This window comes from Mustela nivalis, assembly GCF_964662115.1.
Source record: "Mustela nivalis genome assembly, chromosome: 3".
NCBI lineage: Eukaryota > Metazoa > Chordata > Mammalia > Carnivora > Mustelidae > Mustela > Mustela nivalis.
The window spans coordinates 81162635-81179408 of record NC_139022.1 but is presented as its reverse complement, the minus strand read 5'-3'; the positions used below and the strand labels follow the sequence as shown (position 1 = coordinate 81179408).

General features: G+C 40.5%; 1 long non-coding RNA gene across 1 annotated transcript in view; it reads left to right on the top strand.

The window, feature by feature from the left end:
• LOC309861758 overlaps positions 1-16774 on the top strand; it is a 197387-nt gene that overhangs the window by 42475 nt on the left and 138138 nt on the right. The window contains exon 3 of the long non-coding RNA XR_014310180.1: positions 4137-4280. This is a non-coding gene — a long non-coding RNA (uncharacterized lncRNA). The remainder of the gene's footprint in view (positions 1-4136; positions 4281-16774) is intronic.

The window sequence follows — 16774 nt, the reverse complement described above, 5'->3', positions numbered from 1 at the left end:
TTATAGGAATTAAATGAATTGATTTCTGTAAAGAACTTAGAATAGTGCATGACCTAAAATAAATGCTACCTCTTAGAATTTTTATCACTAAAAGTGATGTTATTATTAAAAACATATCACAGCAGTGATCCATACCACAATCAACATTCTGTCATTTCTAAGACAGGTGTTTATTAACAGTAGTTAATGTTTTTTAAACACTTTATAATTTTAAGGGAGTGACTTCACTATTTCACTAAATCCTGTTAAATAGACAAAAGCAAAAGTTTTTGTTAGACCTAATAGAGGAAGCTCAGAGAATCTTAATAACTTGTCTAAGATCACAGAGTTTGTAAGTACAGAATCAAAACTTAAATTTAAGGCCTTTTGATTCTAAATTTCATAATTTTCTGCTCTATCAGACTGTCTCAGTTTTTATTGATCAGTTCAGTCAGTGTTTGTTGATATTGAGTTGGTATTGGAACAGGTGAAATAAAATTGAATGAAATATAGAAATGGCCACCAATGGAAAGATTCAAGCAGACAAACTGATTTATGATCATTTATTCAAGAGTTATACTCCTCATATGTATAACATTTAATTATTATAAAGTTGAATAATAGATTGAATCAACTTCCTATTTCAAGAAAGTTTCTTAAGAAGGAGATCTCCTAAATCAGTCAGGGTTTGGTCAGAAAATCAGAAAATCATTCTAAATATTTTAGCAAGAAGGGACTTAATGCAAGGAACCACATATCTATAAAACTATTATAAGGGGTAAGGGGGTGAAAGTTACAGAGACCCTCTGCTACTTTTAGGAAATCATGGAGTGTTTCTGGCAGTTCTACAATAGGCAAACAATAGGAATTCACCTGGAAGCCACTGCAAACCTTACTCCTGTCTTTCCACATGTTTACCTACAGCTTGCAGAGGGAGAGTAATGACTAATTCTCTTCTGCCATTGAAACCTCATAGCAGTGTCTTTCATTGACTATATCTGGAACCAGAACTGTGCTGGCAAAGGAGTCTGGGAAGTGTAGTTTCTAGCCTTCTAACTCTGTGATACAGAGAATAAGCTTAGAGGGCAAGGACATTGCTAAGTCTCAATAAATACGATATGGTTCTCCTCCCATTCAGCTATAAAATGCCTAATGATGGAGATGATTCTCTTCCTCAGGTCTAGGAGACTAAATATTGTTTAATGGAGATAGGTGTCACCATTTTTTAGTCCCATCAAAGTAAAAGAGCTGAATGTTCTTCCTTTGTCACTATCTTAATGACATACAGATACTGTTTAGGGGACCTACAGATACTATATGAGATACTGCTTTTAGACAGTGTAGCCCACATGAAAGTGGATATCCATCTGAGTCTCAGAAGATCTTGGCATTTGGGATGTTTTTGCTTGTAGTAGATGATACATATGTGGGTGATTTGCAAGTAGCAGTCAGAGGGAAGCTCTCATACTGTACTGCTCACATGGTCATAGTCTCTGGAATGGCCATCAGGAAACAAGCCCTTGATCCTCATGCAATTCATACTGATCTCTTTTCAGATTGACTCTTTCCTCCTTAGGTGCTTTGGACCATTCCCCTCATCTTAGGTGCCTGTGTCCCATACCACTCTCTGCCTTCCTCCCATCCCAGTCTAATGGAAGCATGTAGGGATAGCGGCCATTAGCCAGGGTCCCTCTCTTTTTTCCAATTTCAAGCTAACACAATGCCCAATTTCCTTTAACTTCTCGAGAGCTTTTCCTCTTTGGACCAAACCTGAGTCTAACAAATAAAAAATGTTGGCTTTCAAAACTGTTCTTTCTGATATGGGTTGCAAGAGCTTACTTTGGAAGTCAGAAACTGCATATCAAATATTGTTCTTTAAAATTATTTCCAGAAACAGACACACATATATAGTCACTTGATTTATGACAGAGTCACAATTCAATGAGGAATGACCTGAACTTTACCAAAAGTTGTATCGGAACAATTAGATATCTATATGAAAAAATTAACCTTGACCCCCTGCCTCACACTAAAGTACTAATTCAGGATGAACGATTGTCTTAAGTGTGAACTAGATTAATAAATATTCTAAAAGAAAACATAGGAGAGCCTCTTCATGACCTTGGTACAGGCAACAGTTTTTAAAAATCAGGACACAAAAAGGACTAATTACAAAAGAAAAAGCTAAAAAATTGAACTTACTTAAAGTTAAGAACTTATGTCCTTTAAAAGGCACCACTAGGAGGGTGAAAATGTAAGCCACAGGCTAGAAGAAGATTTGCACAATATATATGTCTGACAAAAGGTTGGCATCCATAATATATAAGGAATTCCTGTGAATCAACAATGAAAAGAAAATAACTGAATTTAAAAATACATATAGCAACTTGAGCAGGCACTACATAAAAGAGAATATAAAAAGGGCCCGTAACTACATGGAAAGTGTTCAACACTTTTAGTCATCAGGATAATACAAATTGAAATCACATTGAAATATCATTGTACAACTTCTGGAATACTAAAATTTTTAAAAGATGAACAAAACCACCTGTTGGTAAACATGTGAGTACTCCCCACCATGCAGAGCTTATACATTCCTGCTGGGAATATAAAATGGTACAATCGCTTTGGAAAGTACTTGACAATCTAAGTATACATTGTTTTCCTAGATATATGACCAAAAGAAATGTGTTTACGTCCCTCAAAAATTTTCACAAGAATGTGCACAGAAGCTTTGCTTATAACAATCAGAAACTGGAAATAACAAATATCATCAACAATAGAATGAGTAAATAAATTATATATGTATATATATGTATGTGTATATATAAATAAAATCACAAGACATCAAATGATTATGTAGAACATTTTAATGATTTAATGTAAGTGAACCGAAATTGATTTTGTGTATATAAATGTGAACCACGTAGAAAAATCTTAGAGACATTATGCTGAGTGAAAGAAACCAACAAAAAGACTATATTTATGTGAAGTTCAGGAACAGGCAAACAAGTCATGGTAATAGAAATTAGTACAGAAGTTGCCTCTTGATGGGACGCCTGGGTGGCTCAGTTGGTTAAGCAGCTGCCTTTGGCTCAGGTCATGATCCCAGCGTCCTGGGATCGAGCCCTACATCAGGCTCCTTGCTCTGCCTGCCATTCTGTCTGCCTGTGCTCGCTCTCTCCCTCTCTCTCTCTCTCTGATAAATAAATAAAATCTTTAAAAAAAAAAAAAAAAGAAGTTACCTCTTGAGAGAGAGTGGTCATGGTCTGGAAAGGGACCCAAAGAGACTTCTGGAGTTTGTGAGAATGTTTATGGCTTGATGTGGTGGTGGTTAGTTGTATATATACATTTATAAGAATTCATTCATGTACTTGAGATGAGTGCATTTATTGTAGACATGTTATACCTCAACTTAATAAGAAAAGAAAAAGACCGTATTTGGGAAATTTAAAAGATAAACATTAGATACTTCTCTCCTTTCTTTCCTTATAATGATTTTAATTCTTCTCCAAGAAATGTGTATACTTCTGATTGCCTTGGGGAAGGGCCATCAACAAAGGAATCTGGAAAAGAAGAGGACACATATTTGCTTCTTTGGTGGGGGAGGTATGGGGTTACGTGTGGAGAGACACATATGCACCAGGACAAGTAGCGGAAGGAGAAGAAAGAAAACACTAGTCAGGCTGCCTTGGTGCTCAGTATAATGTTTTGCATGGATAATAGCATGTAAATATTTGCTAATTTTGTGACTGAGCCTTAAAAAGGAGACTGGGCCCCATTAAAGCTAAAGGAAGCCAATATGGTTGCATGAAATTGCACGTTTATTTCACAAGATTCCTGGGATTGGACTTCTGCCCACCCTGCAGAACTGGCTGCTGGGCTTAGAGCTACCCCTCTCTAAGGTTCGCTCAGCCTCACATTGATCAGCTCAGCTTTGCTACAGAGACTGTGGGTTCACCTGATTGTTGCCTCTCCAGCCTGGGAAAGTCCCTTGTATTTTAAAACTTCCTGGCATACCTCCCACTTTCCCTCCTGCTTTGCTTGGTGGCCCCTGAGTAATCTGGACATGCTACATTTGAACAGTCCCATCATCAGCAGACAAGCTTATCTCAGTCTAGCCACAGACTTAAAAGTACCTGCACTTTATGTTTCAGAAAATCCATCCTATGTCTACAGAAATGAACATCCCCTCCCACGAACCCTAATAAATATCTGGAAGATCTCAAGGAATGAACCTTGGCTGACCCATTTGTGCACATCTTTGAATTCCCTCCCTTCTGCACTTTTTGTGGAACTGGGTGAGTAGTCTGAAAACCCTCGAACACTTTTGTGAACCATAAATTCAGAGAACTGTTAGTTTGGGGATTTGAGGAACAGATTTCAGGAAGTAGCAGGAATAATCATGTTTTGGGTCATTTCATCATTGTCCATTCCCCAGAGGTTACATATGTTCTCTGCCTCTATCCCTATAGAATTGCATTTCCTGTTGGAAGGAAAGGAACCAAGTCAGTATTCAATTTGAAAATGATATTAATCAAAATTGTATTTAAAGTGACAGCTCTTGATAATGTGGGGATAGTTCCATTTCTCACAGAAGATCTATTCTGTCTGCTTGAATGTGAATATAAAGCGAAGTATGTCCTCTCTGCATAAAGAATCATCTCATAAATATATATCCCTTTCCCATATGGCATATCTTTTCAGCCCTTGTTATGTGTGTATTCAGATGAATAGCAAGCAGTAGCTTTGAGCTGCATGATCAAGTTCATGTTATTTTAAGAATCTAAGGGTTTGACTTCAGCTCAGAGTCATACTTAAAACTGTTAGATTCTGTATCTTGCAATTGTGAAATGGGAATTCTTTGCTTGAGGAGTTTATTTCATTGTTTCTAGGGGATGGAATAAATGGAGATGGTGCTAATTAGGAAAAAAATCATTCCTTTTTCTTTTGGGTTCTAGCCTAGAAGTAGAATCGTCTGGTGTTTGAACTTGTTTATTTTGGTAAAAAATGTGACTACAGGGAGAAAAGGATTAGAACATTTTTTGAATGACTTCCAAAAGCATCTTAGACATCAAAAGGGATATAAGAAACATTTTAATGATTTAATGTAAATGAACCAGAATGGATATATTGCATTTCCTTTAGAAGTACACAGGTTTTAAAATTAAAGGGGTAATGCTTAGAGATAGGGTTTCTGACTTTATTGAATCAAAAATGTTTCTAAGACTGATTCTATGCTGGATAGGATTAAAACAGAATAGCTTGCTTTTCCTGAAAAAAGTAGTAATTTGATCTGTTTTGAACTCATCGAATTCCATATTAGCTAATAATGTTTAAATACAAATAATCTGTACTCAATGAAAATGCTGAGGCTACCATCATAACAATAGGTTTTGTTTTCTTTACCCTAAATAGCAACATTATAGCAATTCTAAAAAATAAGGAATGTGAAACATGGGTGTCAGCAAAAATTCAAGGACATTTTTGGTGTTATATTTAAGAAATTATTTCCTGACCCAATGTCATGAGGGCTTACTCCTGTTTTCCTTTAAGAGTTTTTGGTTTTAACGCTTACATTTAGGTCTATGATGCATTTTGAATTAAATCGTATGGTGTGAAAAAAAGATTCAAGGACATGTTAAAAGTAGAGTTAGCAAGCTTGTGGCCCTATCACTGAATCTTCTGTACTCGTGTTTTATTTGGCCCAGAGAGCCTTCAAAATATTTTTGAGTTATTTTCCAGAATTTCACAATCAATTGATGTAATCAAAAGTTTAAGATTTCTACAGGGTAACTGGGCAGCTCAGTCATTTGAGCACTGACTCTTGATTTCAGCTCAGGTTATGATTTCAGGGTTGTGGGATCAAGCCACAGGTGGAGCTCCCTGCTGAGCAGGGAAGACTGAGGATTCTCTCTCTCCTGCCCTCCTGCTCACAGGCTCTCTCTCTTTCTTAAGTAAATAAATCAATCTAAAAACAACAACAACAACAACAACTTAAGATTTCTGGTTTCTCTTGTTGAGTAGAAAATCTGGCTATAGTCTTCCCAGTTGTGGCATGACAGCCACTGGCGGGAGGGGAAGCCAGGCTGCCTCTTTGGCAAGTGAGTTCTGCAGTTTGCCACAGCCCTCCCTCCCTCAGCCACCTCAGCCAGTCCCATGTTTTGTCAATCTGGGCTCTGAATGCATGATCCCTGCTGAAGGGCAGAAGTGGAATGCAGCAGCCCTTACAAATGACACACTTTCAAAGAAAGATGTGGAGTGTTTCTGCTGCAGGTGCTTCAAATGAAAAATCAACATTGGTTTATTCAAAGTTTGAATAATTTTCAAAAGCAAGTTTTCTGCTTTACCATTACTCCATTCCTGATCTTTCTGTTTGTTGTTCATAGATGCTTCATCCAAAGGGCAGGAGAACCACAGGGAGCCACAGCACTGGCCAATACCTTAGCTCTTGATCCAATGGATTAAAAAGATAGCCCTTGAAACTAAAATTGAATTATGGAATTAACTATGACAGTTATTCTCCAGGTTATACCTCAGCCACTGAGAATTGGGAGCTATGTATTTCACTGGTCTACTTAATTATTACCTGGAATCTTTGGTAGAGACAAGGTTCGACTGCTTCTTTTGGCCCACGTTTTTGGTTGGGTCAAACATTATCCTCAGGAGGAGCAGATAATGAGATCAAGTGTGACATGGACCATTTACATATTATCATCACAGAAAATACCATTAAGCTAAGCCAACTAACTGCTTATCATAAGGAAAGAAGAGGTTAGAAAGTGAACCTGTATAAGGATGCAAACCCATCATCATCTTGAATAAATAATTTAAAAACACAGTTGCAAGCAGAACGGTATTGTCTTTGGTCTGGTTAGCTTATTTATACTTTCTAACATTGATTTGTGTAAAATGGTGAAGGCTATGAAATATGTCCAGTTACAACTCATAAGACAGCCACTAATTACATGCTAGAATCAGTCCACATAAGGGAAGAATGCCACAACCATGGGGTTATGACCTATGGCACTTGGGTCAAATTGATATGTGGTTTTAGTAGAAATTAGAGTTAAAAACAAAATGCCCAGAGTTTGCCAAGATTCACCTTTCTGGCATGACGCAAGTCAGTGTGTGGTCACAAACTCCTTTCTCTCTGACTAAAACTGATAGAGACAAGACTCACTGTCAAGACCACCATGTGAGAATACAGCCATCTGCTCTACTTGAGCTTCTTCTTGATCTTTCTTATGTTCAAAACTTACCACTATTGTTTCTCAAAAAATTCTTTGGAATGGCCTCTTCTCTTCATTGTGCAAAACTCAGTGCTTGAGGGAAAGTCCTTGGTGTCCTTTCTCAATGAAAATCCTAGGGACAGGGCCAAAACTTTTGTGTGGAAATTAGTCCTTAACAAGATCAGTAGTTGTGACTTGCTGTCATAATTGATGACATCTGTTTACTTCCCCCATTCTAGATTTATTCAACAAATATTTGTTGACTGTATACTCTAGGCCAGATATATTCCCAAGCTATGACATTTACATTCCTTACTCAACTATTTCTCAATATTTCTTTTTTTATTTTAAAGATTTTATTTATTTTTATTGACAGACAGGGATCACAAGTAGGCAGAGGGGCAGGCAGAGAGGGAGAGGAGGAAGCAGGCTCCCTGCTGAGAAGAGAGCCGGATTCGGGGCTTGATCCTATGACCCAGGGATCATGACCTGGGCTGAAGGCAGAGGCTTTAACCCGCTGAGCCACCCAGACGCCCTATTTCTCAATATTTCTAGTGATGGAAAATGAAATTCTTACTCTGAAATCCTTGTTAGTGTATGAACTTTCACAAAATGACATCTTTTCTCATGACTAGTTAAGATTCTTCATACTTAACATAGCATAATCTAATAACACTACTCATTTTTTTTCTATTCCTGAAAACACTTCAGAAGAACATATCAAGGATAGCAACTAAATCACCAACTGGATGACCTTTTATTTTTCTTTCAAATGAGTTAGATCCATTTATTAAGAATACTTTTGTTGGATATCTTGTCCTGTCATGGAGAAATAAGATAATTCCTTTGTTTGTGGTGTGTGGCCTGGGCATATCCCAGGGATGATGTTTTCATGTCAGCTCTCCCAATCTACCTCAGCAGTCACCAGGGTTGTCCAGAGCTGTAGAAGGATGTATGATCTATAAATGACAAGAGACTCTAACCAATTAAACTACCAGCTGAAAAGGGAGCTAAGGAAGCACAGTGCTAATGTCATGGCATCCCTGCATGATGGGATATCACGGCATCATGCTGCTGCATGTGACTCTGTGTCCTTGCAATTCACATCTACAAAGCCTGGCTTCAGTGAGGTTCTTTGTGCATCCATAGAACTTTCCAGCAAAGACATCGCACAGGGCTTTCCTATAACTCAAGTGTAAATGGAGAGAGGAAGAAACATTTATAGGAGATGTTGGATGCCAAAACCCAGACACAAGAAAGGTTCAAAGAAGCTTGAGAAAAGAAAATTCTTCCACCCTTCTCTCAGGATAGATGCTTGGTTACTTTGAGATGCAGTTTGTTTTCATGGGATCTGAGGTACTGTTAAGTTATAGTGAAAAGTAATTACTAGCAATTTTCGTTAAAGATAGGCCTTACAGAGAAATGGGATAACAGAATAGTATTGAAACCTGTAACTTAGGGAAGAAATAAGCTTCTATTAATCTGGACTCCCAACTCAATAGTCACTTATACTTGTTTTAATGAATGTACCTTTTGCTGAAAAGTCACATAAGTGCAGTTGAGACAAGTGTGCCAGTGAGAGGCCCCGGAAACAATTTCCATACCACACAGCATGAAGGGGAAGAGCATATTAAGCATATTTCAGTTTGCAAGCTGTATCCCCAGCTTTAACCCTGTGCAGCAGTCTGGCCAGCTACCAAGAATGAGACCTAATTTTTACCCTTGAGTATAAATTAGTCCAGCACACTGACTGCAGGACTCTGGAGCTCAGCTCAGACTCAACTTGCCTGAACCCCACCATGCACCGTAGCCAGGTCCCTTAAGCCCACCAGCTAATTAATCTCACTTCCTGAAGGGAGAATTTCAAATGCATGGGGGTCTTGTAATAGATGTAAGTGAAATGCTACTGAGATGGTAGGCAAAAGAAAGGGTTGTATCTTTTCTAAAGTCTGCTATAATTTAAAATTTGATAAACACACATTTCTTTAATACAATAACACAACTCATAACTAGAACACAGAAATTCTATCAAATTTTTATCTTTTATTGGAGAAATCTGTTAAAGGAGAGAATTATGTTTATCTGACTCAGCCTAAGAAAATGTTCAACCCCAAACTATTTCAGAAGCATTAGGCTGGCTCTTATGAAATGTAATTAGATTAAATAGTCACTTTTATTGAGAGAAGCATAATTCACCATTCTGATATTTTTACTTTTCTTGTAGGTTGGGAAATTCAAGAGTAGAATTGTAGTTGGGGCAGAAAAAAAAGTTATATGGAAAAGAACTCCAGTAACCAGCAAGGCACTGAAAAATAATCTGAAACATTGCTCTTGGGAAATAATGTACAACAACAAAAAAAAATCGTCAACAAAATAGGGGCCCAGGATTTAGGGAAGATATCACCTATTTTCCATCGGTATAATTTCACACTAAGCTGTCATGTGAAATGTGATGATGACTCTTTGGTCTTGTGACAGCCTCATAAAGAAGTGGGAGCACATGGCTGAAGATTAAAGCTAATCAGGGTGACACCAGGGTTGTGGTGTCACCTGGAGGGGAGAATTCAGTGGAAGCCTACAAAGCCCATGAAACAGCAAGAGAAGAATGCAGTGTGCCTCTCTGCGGACAGCTGGAAAGAGAGGGACTTGTACAGTGAAAGGTTAAATGCAGCTTAAGTATGAGATATTAGAGGAGAGGGAAACCAACCCATTGAGGGGGCAAAGAGACAAACTGGAAAAAGTTAATGAAGAAGAAAATAAGCCCCAGTGGGTGGGGCTCTGAGGAAAGTGTGAAAGTATGGCGAGTAGTAACAACATACCAACACTGTTGCCTGCCCTGGCAGGTGCGGGTGGAAGGCACAGCAGGGTGAATTGTAGCTTGGCTGTGCGGACCTCACCTGGGGGTGATCTGGTGAAAGCAACTGACACTACAAAACATTTAAGATACTGATGCATGGAAATAATTGAAAATACATGAAATACTCCTAAGCCAAAGGAAAAAAGGCTGTTAAGTGGGGTTTTGGCAACTCCATAGGAACTCCAGTATTATCTATAGATAGAATCAATAGACACACCCTGAGAAGCATTATTTTTCAAATGAATCCACATGGAAGCATGATGATGTGAGGAGTCTGAGATTTTACCCTATTTACGAGCTATCAAATTAGCCTGTCAGTTTCAGGCATCCTGGTAAAGGATATGGAGACTCCTGGATCAGAGACAAAAGATGCTTGACTACTTAACAGCAATTGCTATGGCTAGAGTATCATCATTTCCTTGTTAGTTCCCTGAGTCTACGTCCTACTGGGGTTACATGGGGAAGGTCAGGGAACACTGGCACATTTAGTGGTTTGTATTGCAAGGGAGGAATCTTGAGCTGAAGGAGCCTGGATCATTACAGTGGACTGCAAGCAAATCTGCCCTTTGCTCCAAAGGGAGACATTTTTCTCTATCTTCCAAGACTGATTTCTGTACTGTTATTATGTTTGTGAGATTCATCCGCAGTGTTGCATATAGTTTGGGATTATTTATTCTTCTTGCTACATAGTATTCCATTTCTGAACATTCCACAACTTTTTTATCTATTCTTCTAATCTGTTTTTTAAATATGTATTTTCTAAATCTATTGATGGACATTTGGGGAATCTTCAGTTTCAGGTTATCATGGATAGTACTACTAGTAACATTGCAGTACATGTCTTCTGATAAACATGTGAATGAGTTTTTGTTGAGTAAGTCCCTCTTGGTAGAATGGTGACGTCATATGGTATGCTTACATTTAGCTTTAAGAGATGCTGCCAAATATTTTTCCTAAGCAGTTGAGCAATTTACACTCCTCAAAAGTATATGAGAGTTCTGATGGCTCCACTTCCTTGCCAACACTTGGTATTTTCCATCTTTTTCATATTAGCCTTCCTACTGGCTATAAATGGCTATCAATGAGTATTTAAGGTCTGTGAGGTTTAAATCATGAAACAATTTTTTTCTAGCCCTGATTTCAACTATACTGCCAAATCCCACTTTTCCATCACTTTAATGGTATCTAGGGAAAATCCCGTATCTTTAAGGTTCTTTTTGGTTATTAACATTTTGTTTGGTTCAGGTTAAAATTTCAGGTTTCTCTCTGCTTCAGACCTCTTCTCCTCCTCCAGGCCAGACAAGTCCTATGGCTTCAGAGGCATAGAGTGGAGAGGCCCATGGTCGTCTTTGCAGAGCACCCTCTCCTCCCTTTTGGAGGTTCTGGTTCTGGTTTGGGGGCAGGGAAGAGGGGCACAGTTTTTAAATGGCTTGCTAACTAGTTCTGTAAGCACATAATCATCTCCTGGTGGTTGTGGCTTCTTCTCTGCCTATCCCTGGTGAGATGTAATGGAGAATTTATCTGATCTTTATGTCTAGATCCTGGCACAGCAAACTTCAAAATCCTTGCAATTTTCTAAGTGATAGGAATAGCTTGCTATGCTACTTCATTATCTGGTGGGCTCCTAAATAGCTTCGGAATGGAGGCTGGTCACCTCAAAGACCAGTCACATTAGAGGGTTGGAACTTTTGGTCAGCCGGACCTCTGGGGAGGAAAGAGGAGCTGGAGCTGGATTGTGGCAAATAAGTCAATCAGTCATAGCTTGGTAAGGAAGCCCAGTAAAAACCCTACGTACAATGCTCAGTGGAGTTTCCTGATCAGTGAACACATTGATGAGCTGGTAGGGTGATGTGTCCTACTTCTACGCAGAAGCTGGCAGGGTGCTATAACCTGATAGCATGCAGGATCCTGATCCCATGGAGGCTCTCCAGTCCCTCCCAAACCTTACTCTAAGTGGATCCTTTGTAATAAAACTGCAATTGTAACTACAGTGCCTTCTTGAGTTCTGTAAGCCTTTCCAGTGACTCATTCAACCTGAGGGCGTTATGGGAACTCCTGAATTGGCTGCCAGTCAGTCAAAATTATAAGTGGCCTGGGGATCCCATATGCAGCAGGTATGTGAAGCAAGGACAATCTAGTTGAGGACCATCTCCTTACACCTGTGAAGTCTGATGTTAACTCTGGGTGGTTGGTATCCAAACAGGAGAGCAGTACACCCCCAGTGTGGTGGAAAGAGAACAACTGCTTTGGCACCAAGCTCCATGGCCGGTGTCCAGTGGCTGGTTCTGTCATGGAGCTTTGCACTTAGTTCAACAGAAGCCTGTGAGGCCTTTCTTTTTCTTTCTTTCTTTCTTTTTTTTTTTTTTTTTAGTTTTTATTTATTTATTTGACAGACAGAGATCACAAGTAGGCAGAGAGGCAGGCAGAGAGAGAGAGGAGAAAGCAGGCTCCCTGCTGAGAAGAGAGCCCGATGCAGGGCAGGCTCGATCCCAAGGTCCTGGGATCATGACCTGAGCCAAAGGCAGAGGCTTTAACCCCCTGAGCCACCCAGGTGCCCCCTGTGAGGCCTTTCTATGACATGGAAGATGTAGCTCCAGCTTGGCACTCCCATATCCTCAGACTGTCCACACCAGCAGCCTGCCCATTAGCCTTTTGCTGCTGGAATACCCTGGAGAGAAGCTAGTCCTCAGAGGTGGGAAATGGACAATGCAGATCAAGTCTAGGTCCCTCCCTCTGTGTCCCTGACACCCCCAGGACACATGTGAGAATGGAGAGAACTCTGCCAACAGCCTTTCCTCCCAATTTTCTGTACCTCTCATGATGACACAGGGCAGGGCATTCAGCCCATTGACCAAGCTGATGTCTAACCTGGGACATGAAATGCCAATCACTTCTTCTTATCGATACTTCAAAGACTTTACAAATAATTCTCTTGGGGCTGCCCTATCCCCCCACTTTGATTAAGGAAGGGAAATAATACCCCTGTCAAACATTCATGCCCCGCTAAATTTAGTTTTCTGGCAACTCTCTCTTCTGGTCTCTTTATGCGGTTAGTGGAGGGATTCTTTTTTTTTTTTTTTTAAGATACTATTTATTTATTTATTTGACAGACAGAGATCACAAGTAGGCAGAGAGGCGGGCAGAGAGAGGAGGAAGCAGTCTCCTTGCTAAGCAGAGAGCCCCATGCGGGGCTCGATCCCAGGACACTGGGATCATGAGCCAAAGGCAGAAGTTTTAACCCACTGAGCCACCCAGGCACCCCTAGTGGAGGGATTCTTGATGGTGGTAGCGGGGCTCGCTCTGCTAGCTCTTAATCAGTAAAACCTGCAGGAAGGTGCCTACCCATATGAGAAGCTCTCACCAGAATGTAGGCATCCTCAGAACCTCTTCTTTTCAGCTTTAGGCCTCAGCCATAATTCCCGGACAAAGTCCTCTTATGAATTAACAAACAAAGAAAAACAGGTCAGATCAATTAGCAAATATACTTTAAGCATCTATTATTTCATGCACTAGATGATAGAAAGAAAAGAAAAGGAATCACAGAGTTAATTGTGAGGGATCTTGGTAGGGAGGATAAATATCTATAATAAGAGATGGGATTTGAAAATTGTAGATAAGAGAGATCATTGGTCCTCATCGGGACTAGTAATTCTGTGTTGGCAATTCTCCACTTCCCCCATTGAAGCAGCACTAATTACAGGCAGGGGAAGGTGAACCCTGAATAACTAAATTGGATTATTTTTATTGTTTCCTCAGGAACCACACCATGTGGGGAATGTTTGTTCAGGGAATATGCTGTGTTTTTATTCATTTCATTCAATTGTCTGTAAGAGTGATTGAACTTTATGTTCTATAGCTTTAATACCATGAAAAATGCTTGTAGTACATTGATTTTAGACAGGATATGAATTTCAAAACTCCTGAGCTATCCCTTAGCACTGTCCTTCCATGTCCTTTTGTCTTGTCATTATTTTATTTAGCTGATCTTCCCTCTTGATCTCCCATTCAGCTTTTCTTTAAAACATAAAAGCCTTAAGGTCATTTGCAAACTCTTCCTATTGGATTTGGGGTCTCAGCCTTTCTGCTGGGTGGTCATTACTCTGGATGAGGACTGTAATGCGATGGGGCTTCTATTTCATTAACTACAGGTTTTGGAAGGGAACAGAACAGCAAGCAATGCAAAGTCATGGTTGGGAACTCAGCCTTCACCTGGGCTCACATTCAGGTCACCACTTATCAGCTCAATGACCTTGAGACATTGCTTACTCTTCCTGACCCTCCATCTTATTATTTTTACAATGGCTATAAAAAGACTACCTCCGTCACAGTGCTGTTGGGAGGATTAGATGAGATAATGCTTGTGATTCCCTTAGGGTGCTGCCTGACGCATAATAGCACTTAATAAATATGACCTCCTCTTCTGAAAAAGGGAGTGGGGGTAGGCAAGGAACGTTCTTAGTAAATGTGTACATAGTCACTACAAATTTTATAAGTGCTGTGGCATTTTTGTGGACTGTGCTGTCTCCAGGAGGGATATATAGCTTTTCATTAGGTTGGAGGGCCTTCTCCGTGAAGAAGGAAATTATCTCATCAGGGTTCATGTTCCGCGGTTGTGGTGCCTGCTGAGGTCGATTTAGCTCACTTACAAAGCCACACACCATGCAGCAGCGTTCATCGCCCTCCGCCTTAGCTTATTAATCCTCGAGTTATTCCTCTACGGTTCAAGGGCATATTGGCTTTCCAGTCAAGGCACCAAGAGGTGAAATAACGTGCCCCAACCGGGACTGAAAGTAGGTGGCTGAGTCAGCTCTGTTTCTCTTGTGACCCGCCCTACTCCAAGGTTTCATTTGTACGAAGACTTTTTCCTCCTTAAAACTGAGGTTTAATTGCGGGCGTTTTATTTGTTAAGTGAGAAAGAAGCAGTGGGGGATAATAGAATATAAACTGGACCAGTATCAGCTTAGGCTTTAAGTCCCTTCCCTGCCCTCACTGTTAGGTGACTGGGTACAAAGCATCCAGCTTTCATTCCTCTCCATTCCTTTCCAGCCCTCATTCCCACATCGCTCCAATGCAGGATCAGATTGGAACCATCTCAGCGTTCCCTTCCAGTGCAAACACTCCATGGTTAATGCTTTTGGAGAGAAGAGACAGCCCTTTTTGGCGACCCTAAATCTTACTAAATTAGAAGAGATTTTAATTTTAGAATGTTCTTCATAATTATATAACATCATGTGAGTTTTGACCCATCAGTAAGTGACAGTAGAGTGCCACTCTGGGCATCTTTAGAGCCAAAGGAAATGAAAGGCAAGCAATCAGAGAGCATCTCGAATGCCCCAAGGTTGAGCATCCCATCCTGGGTCCATCCTGAACCTCTTGGCTTCATCCAGATGCTGTGGGTGGTGCTGCTTCCTGCAGAGCTTCCTGGCAGCTGTTGCTCTTGGAGCATGGTGTCTGACGGTTGCCAAAGAGAGTGAGCTCATGCCATGGCTGCCTGGCCTAGCATTCAGCCCCAAGAGTTCTTTTCAGCAAAGGTCTCTCTCCATTCTCCTCTCAGGCAAATGTGCAGCTGTGTAGGTAGCATCTAACTATAGCATAATTACCCAACTGTTCTCCAAAAATGCTAGGGGCTTGCTTCCACCCTCCTCAGCACAGATGCAAGCACCCTGACAATGCTTATGGTTGTCTCTTGGAGCCACTCATAATGTACCATTGTTTCTCTTAAACACATCCAAAAGGGAGAAGCTCCAGAAAGTGATTTGCAAGTCTAGGGCTATTGTCCCAGATGCTGCTTTCCCTGGGCTCTGAGTTTCTGAGGGAGAAGTCTCTAGGTCATTCCACAGAGATTTTACATCCCTCATGGCCTCTCCAAAGGAAGATGCTGGTCTCTCGATAGCCCACAATCCTGTGGGGCCAAATACTTGGCTGTTTGGATGGGAGCTATCAGTTTCTGATGGGAAAAGGGAATGCAGATAGTAATAGTAGTAAGCATACTATTGTTTGAGCATCTCTCAGACTTAGCATCTTATGGGTCAGTCATGCCTATGATAATTACCGTCTTAGAGATGAGAGAACTAGAGATGGAAAGAATTGCCTTTCTGAAGACCACAAAGGTCTTAAGTGGCAAAACTGGAATTTAAATTAGGCTGAGTCTAGGTAAAAAACCAGGAGGGAAGCTCCTTATGGTGAGGGCTGATACCTACCCTTCAGAACACCCCCCCTCCCCCGACCGTGGCCCAGAAAGGCTACACAAAATCTTGTTCTACAGTTGCTCTCTTTATGTAGCACCTGTGGGTATGCCCTGCTGGGTTTGTTCACAGCAATTTTTTTACCCCGTTCTTCAGTTGATGTACGTTGGGCTTTCCGTTTGGGGGCTACTGTGAGTAGTTCTTTGCCTTAAGTTTTAAAAAAGTATTTTATCAGGTCTCGCCCTAAGTGCTAAGTAATTAGGATTTCAGAATGATCACCTCTGATCTCAGTTCTTCTCACAAAGCAGAGCTGGCTGCTGGGCTTAGACCTGCCCCTCTTGCCGCGTGAGCGCTCAGCCTCACCTTGGTCAGTGAAGCTTTCCTGCAGAGACTGTGGGTTCACCTGATCCATGCCTTTCTACCCTGGGAAAGTCCTTTGATTTAGAACTTCCAGGTGGGGTGCCTGGGTGGCTCAGTCAGTTAAGCGTCTGCCTTCAGCTCAGGTCATGATTTCTAGGAGT